This window comes from Phalacrocorax aristotelis, chromosome 6 (assembly GCF_949628215.1).
Source record: "Phalacrocorax aristotelis chromosome 6, bGulAri2.1, whole genome shotgun sequence".
Classification (NCBI taxonomy): Eukaryota; Metazoa; Chordata; class Aves; order Suliformes; family Phalacrocoracidae; genus Phalacrocorax; species Phalacrocorax aristotelis.
In genome coordinates this window covers 36599351-36606396 of record NC_134281.1, presented here as the reverse complement: position 1 = coordinate 36606396, position 7046 = coordinate 36599351, and positions in this window count along the sequence as shown.

Below are 7046 nucleotides of genomic sequence, written 5' to 3'. Positions count from 1 at the left end.
AAGTGAAAAAATAGGCTGGATGGCCAGGACTAAGTGGTTGTGGTGAATGGAGCTAAATTCAGTTGGCAGCCGGTCACAAGTGGTGTTCTCCAGGGCTCAGTACGGGGGCCAGTCTTGTTTAATATCTTTATCAACAATCTAGATGATGGGATCAAGTGCACCTTCAGAAAGTTTGCAGACAACAGCAAGTTGGATGGGAGTGTTGATCTGCTTGAGGGTAAGAAGGCTTTACAAAGGGATCTGGACAGGCTGGATGATGGGCCAAAGCAAATTGTATGAGATTCAACACAGATAAGTGTCAGGTTCTGCACTGGGGTCACATCAACCCCATGCAATGTTACAGGCTTAGGGAAGAGTGGCTGGAAAGCTACCCAGCAGAAAAGGACCTGAAGGTGTTAACAGCTGGCTGAACATGAGCTGGCAGTATGCCCTGGTGGCCAAGGCGGCCAGCAGAATCCTGGCTTGTATCAGGAATAGTTTGGACAACAGGAGTAGGGGAGTGCTTGTTCCCCTGTACTTGGCACTGGTGAGGCCACACCTTGAACACTGTGTTTTGGGGCCCTCACTACAAGACAGACATTGAGGTGCTGGAGTGTGTCCAGAGAAGGGCAATGAAGCTGGTGAAGGGTCTGGAGAACAAGCCTTATGAGAAGCAGCTGAGGGAGCTGGGGTTTTTTAGTCTGGAGAAGAGGAGGCTGAGGGGAGACCTTATCGCTCTCTGCAACTGCCTGGAAGGAGGTTGTAGAGAGATGGGTGTTAGTCTCTTTTCCCAAGTAACAAGCAATAGGATGACAGGAAATGGCCTCAAGTTGTGCCGGGGAGGTTTATGTTGGATATTAGGAAATATTTCTTCACCGAAAGGTTTGTCAAGCACTGGAAGAGGCTGCCCAGGGAAATGGTTGAGTCACCATCCCTGGAAGTACTTAAAAAACATGTAGATGTGCCACTTAGGGTCATGGTTTAGTGGTGGATTTGGCAGTGTTAGGTTAACAGCTGGACTTGATGATCTTCAAGGCCTTTTCCAATCACAGAATCATATAGATTATACTGGGTAGCTGAGCAACTATCTATGCTTTTTGTCTGTTACCTTCCATTTAATTTGCTCCCACTCATTATTCATCCCATCTACCAGATACATTTTGTCTGATCATTCACATTGTTGCTCCTGGCGTGATCCTTATATCACATTTGTCTCTGCCTAGCTTTTCAGTGTTTTACAGTACTCAGGTCTTGCCTCCCTGGAGTTTCTTAGCACTGCTTAGCAGATAGCATTTATGCATGGTGGTAGTAAAGACAGATCACTATATATCAGTGAGTTTCATTAATGGAGAAATCTTGCATTTGTTCTGTAAAGTTATGTGTCACATCTGGGGAAAAATATTCTCCATAATGAAAGAATAAGTATTGACAAGTTGCTTATCAGAACCTTCATTTGAGAAGAATTTGTATTCAGACACAATTTCTTTCAGGACTGTGATCAAAGGCCATCTTTGAATTCTTGTGCTAAATTTCTTTTGTTTAAGAATACATAAGACTCCTCAACATACAGATGGCAAAGAGAGGTTAGTTATGGTTTACACCATATGCTTTCAACTGTTTCAAAGGTGTTTAACTGGGATGGGACCAGAAGCAACTATCACGAATACTGGTTAAAATTTAGTTGCACCATTTGAACTGCACTGTTGAAAGCTTAGAACTCTTATTGCCCTCCCATCAACTCTCCCTAGTTCCTCACTTTGAAGCAAACTAAAACTATGCACTTTAATGCCTGGAATTTTGGCAAGAAAGCACATAATCATGGTAATATGGTTTATCTTTAGAAATACAAACCACACACATACATATGCTTACAGATGGTGTTGCATGGGTTTTTACGCCTCATTGAAACCTTTTGTTAAGCCTTTTTATCAGAAGGAAAGTGCCCAACCATAATGCCTTTTCTATTTAGTCTATTGTAAAGGTTCAGCAGTCAACCATTAGCAATTGCAGACATATAAAATTATTAATTATATTCAGAATTGTACCTCCAACTTCAAAATTATTTGCAAGATTTATTAATGGCCTTGTAAGAAGTCATTTGGAATGGTTGAGAAGATTGTAGTTTAATGAGCATTTTTAGTATAAGAATCTTTCCTTAGACTATATCATCATTTCTCTGTGCATTCATATTTATTCAAAGAAAATATATAGGGACAAACTTTACTCACAGCAAGTATGTAAGGATTATGTCTGTCTCATAAGTAGTGAGAAATCAGAACTTAAGGTGTCCAATTTTGCCTGTGAATTTGTCTGCACCCCGGATGACTCTCTAAAATACAAAAACTTAGTAGAAAAATGAAAAAAAACTTCCTACATATAGAGCTGTAAGAGTTTAGTTAATGCTTAGAAATGTTTGAAGATCTCCATTTAAGAGTTGTGTTCAGATTATTTTAAGTACTCTTTATTTAATAATTCAAACCTCAGTAAAAAGTAATTTGTATTTGAAGAATGACAAATTTAGTTCTGCAAAGACTGTACAGTAGGAATGTTGCAATAGCAGGATCTGAACAGAAAGGAAATAGGCAAGGATCTATGAGGAAGAGATTGTGCAGTTTTTCTCACATACTATGCAGACAGAGATGTATACACAGACATACAAAGCCCATTGACCAAACAAGTTATTAACTTACCTTAAAAAAAAGTAATTAATTGATATGCATGAACTACAAAAGTCAAGAAAGAAAAATGAATGTAGGGTGTTGTATTTAAAGGAAACCACATAAATGAATGAGACGCCTCCCCAAATCAAGAACAGCTTGGTAATTGAATCATTACTGCTCAAACAACATGCCAAAAGAGGAGAAACCAAACTTCCCAGAGTACAGTATTTAAAAAACAAACCATATTTACAAACCTTAAATCCTGAAATTTCATAAAAGAACGTTGAACAAGGACTTTGTTCCTACAAAAGTGTTGGAAAAGTATTTACTGCAAGGCTAATTTTTTCATTTCAGACGTACAGAGCTCATATTTACCTTCTCCCATCACCACTTGAGTCTCATTTCCCTTTCAAAGAAGTAACTATCCATTTTCCGGCTCACCCATTCAATATACCATTCAAATCACATTTAGCCAGATTGACTTCACATGTGTCCCAGACACAACTTTCTGTTGTTTCTCTGCTTCCTAGCTTGCAGAAGAGAAATTGCTTAAACAGTGTTTCATTTTGTTCAGCAAGCTCCCATCTGTGACTTGCATATCTCTTAGCAAAGATTACATCACAACTTATATGCCACATCCCAGTGATAAATAGAATCAAGTAGAACATTTCTGTCCAGTACTTACATGAATCAAACCTGCTGCAAAACTTGCACCCCTCCCTACAAAACATGTGAAACCTACACAGACCTTTCTCTTTATGACTGCCTGTGCTTTGCTTCACTTCTCTTCCCACTGAAATCAATGGCAAACAACCATAGACCATTTCTAATACTATGAGGGTTTAGGTGTTTGTGGGTTGTGGTTTCCCTCCCCACCTAAAAGTCATGTTAAAAATATACAGATAATGAAGCTGACAGGGTGAAGTCCCTGCTACTTCACTGACTAAACAGGTTTCCATTTGCTAGCATTCGTAAAGATCAACTCACCTTTGCATCTTCATTTTCTGTCACTAAAATAGAGATGTTTTGTGTGATATAACAACTTAAAAATCCAGGTAGACATTTATTTTCCTTAATCTAATTTAAACATGCTGATATTTAGGAGGAACTATAAATATAATTTCTCTGGAGCCTGTTGTTTGTTTTGATCAAAACATGACAATGTAACAGTAAGTATTATAGACATTTTGAGTTGGCTACATACTGTGCAGAGAAGCATATCTTCTAGATATTCCATTCTTTGAAGCTTTGCATCTGAATTCCACTGAATTTCAAGGATTAATTCTAATAGCTCAACTTCTTACAGGCTTCACACTTTGTTTCAAGTTACCAGCAGAAGTTTGTGTAAACGGAACAAAAGCCCCTTCTTACTTACTTACCAGATAGAGGAGGATAACTTGACCTAGTTATGAAGAGAAATGTCAACGCTTTCATCAGCCACTGATGACAAAGAAGGAGTCTTGACATGATTAAAAGGAAAATTCTGTATGGCTACATTTATAGTTGTGTGCATGGACTTACTTTTTTAAAACATAACATGACTGAATTTGGATAACAAACTGAGAGCCAATTCCAGATTCAGGTGGCAAATAATGATCCTCTGGCAACAAATGATACAACAGAAATAATAAGTCTAGTATTTGTTTATCTATAAAATAATGCAAATACATAGTGTAGTAGAACACTAAACACAGACTGGAGAAAGAGAGAATAAAAGATAATTTCTTACACTCAAACATATTAAGATATCACTAGCAGCAGCAACTCCAGCGTAACTTGTCTCACTAGTGAATAAGAATCATCCCAAATTCTCATCATTTGATTCCTCCAGCCCAGTTACTCTCAGATCAATTTCAAGAAATGGGGAAGCCAACATGCCCATACGGTATATCAGTTTGATAAACAAATGGCAATTTTTTTCCTCCAGCACACCAGTAATATCCATTAATAGAAACAAGGCTCAGAGTTGAGCTATCCAGACCTGCAGCTGTGCACAGACTGAACTCTTACTTGTTTTCCATGCTACATGCATTTGTATAATGACAGGCGAGAGGTACCCCAGTTGTCCTATTTACACAGAAGGCATAGAAAGAGCTTCTTCCACCACTTTATCTCTTGGCCACCACTTCCTTGCCTTCATTTCTCTTCAGGCTGGGACAACACTTTCTTGACATATATATTTTAAAGTCATCCTCAGCAGGTTAACAAGTGTTTTGGCAGAGATGCTTTTGCCCCAGTCAGATGGATCCCATCCCTGCTCAACAGTAATTAGCATAGACCAATAAGAATAGAAAGAATGAACTGACCAGAACAGTTTGACCAAACTAAAACTTAATTTTAGCACAGAACTACTAAGGTATTAAATGTCTATTCTAATGGACTATGCAACATCTTTGATTAAGTGAAAAAGAAAAAGAAAATAATACTCTATTACAATACTGGTCTGCTCTGGATTGTAGTCTGACTTCCTATTAAATTTATTCAGTTTATCTCCCTCCAGCAAATTCAACACAATTTTACAAAAGGAATAGAAATAAACTAATTTCCTTCAGACTCCAGGGCCTGAGGGGGGGGCAGAGAGAAGTAGGGGTTGGGAACAGGGAGGTTCCTGTAACTTACTGTAAATTTGTTGATAAACAGCTCCACACATGCAGTTTATTATATTGTAAAATTAATTCTCATCTGTGATTTGTTATATTTTCATAAAAGCACTCAGATATCTAGATGCATGTGCAGTCTAATTCCATATTTCATTGAACAAGTCATTCCAGAGAGACTCAAGAGACAGTTCCACATATAAAATTCCTGATAGTCAAACATTACACTAACAAAGGGATAACTGAAATAAAACCTCACTGGAATATCCTTCAACCTATAATTATAAGGATGCATTTCCAGATTATGAAGTATTCTTTAGTGATCTTTGGTAGGAAAGTGTAGGTAATATTGTGGACTGCTACTATCACACTGCAAGTATGGGTAGCACAAACAAAGGACGGTTGTACTTAATTGGAAGTCATTAAATAGCTAGCAAATAGAACACTAGGTACAAATTTCAACATCTGGATTGCATGAGATAACCTGCATGCAATGTAATTTGTGCAAGAATGTAGCAGAGGTGTTTTGTCCTCATTTTTGGTAGGGTTTTTTTTGTGTTTGTGTTTGTGGTAAGAGGAATGGCACCTTTGAATTCAAAGTACTCATGCAAATAACATTGTTCTATGGACCATCTACTTTTCCTCAGTATTTTCTGTTATTAAAATATTTATACATTTCTGTATAGGTGTATTGGGTGTATGTGGCAAGGTTTTGGTAGCAGGGTTGGCTTTTTGGGAAGAGGTATGGGGCTGCCCTGTGACGGACACAGCTGGCTCAAGCCAGCTCTGCAGTAGACTCACTACAGGCCAAATATGAGCCCATCAGGCAAGTTTGTGGTGCCTCTGACAATATATATCAGAATAAAAAAATAAATAAAAATCACTCTACAGAGAGAGGAGGAGGGCACAAAAAGAGTGAGAAACAGGAAATGGATCACCAAGGTCAGAGAGAGGAGGAGGAGGAGCATCTCCATAATGCCAGAACTGGTATGTCCCACAGCTCATGGAACAGCCCATGAGAGATGAAAAGTTCACTGCAGCCCATGGACGACCCCACGCTAGAGTAGATGGAAGGAACTGCTGCCTGTGGAGAGGCCTCAATTGGGCAGAGCAGCTTTCCTGACAGAACTGCAGCCTGTTGAAAACCCTACACTGGATCAGGTTTTCATGATGTGGACTGCACCCTACGGAGAACCCACACCAGAGCAGATTTTTTTTTCCTCCTGCAGGACAGCAGCACATGGAGAAAGCCCATGCTGGAACAGGGGAAGAACAAGAAAAAGAAGGAGGAGCAGAGGGAAACTGCTACATGCAGACTATGCCCTCCAAACACTTCTCCCTCACCCCCACCATACAGCTCAGGGAGGTAAAGGAATCCGGAGCAAAGGAGCAAAGCCAGGCCTGGGGAACAGGGGATGAAAGGCGTTTTAATGTTTCTCTCTACCTGAATCTATTTGGATTGGCGCTAAATTAATTTTCCCCTCACTTGAGTCTTTTTTGCCCACAATGGTAATCAGTAACAATCTCCCTGTCTTTATTATGACCCACAAGCTTTCTCATCCTATTTTTCTCTCAACCTGCTGAGAAAGGGTATCTTACTTCCCTCCATACAACACAAATACATTTATTTTTAGTTTATGGTAAGTGCTTGCAGGTTGATTTCAGAAACCTTAGACACTTAGATGCAGAATCTATTTTATAAACAAAGAGTAGTTATATTTATGAAAGAAATCTCAGTTCAGAAAGAAAAACATTTAACATGTATAAATACAACACTACTAAGCAAAGGGCTTAGACCATTTCACACAGC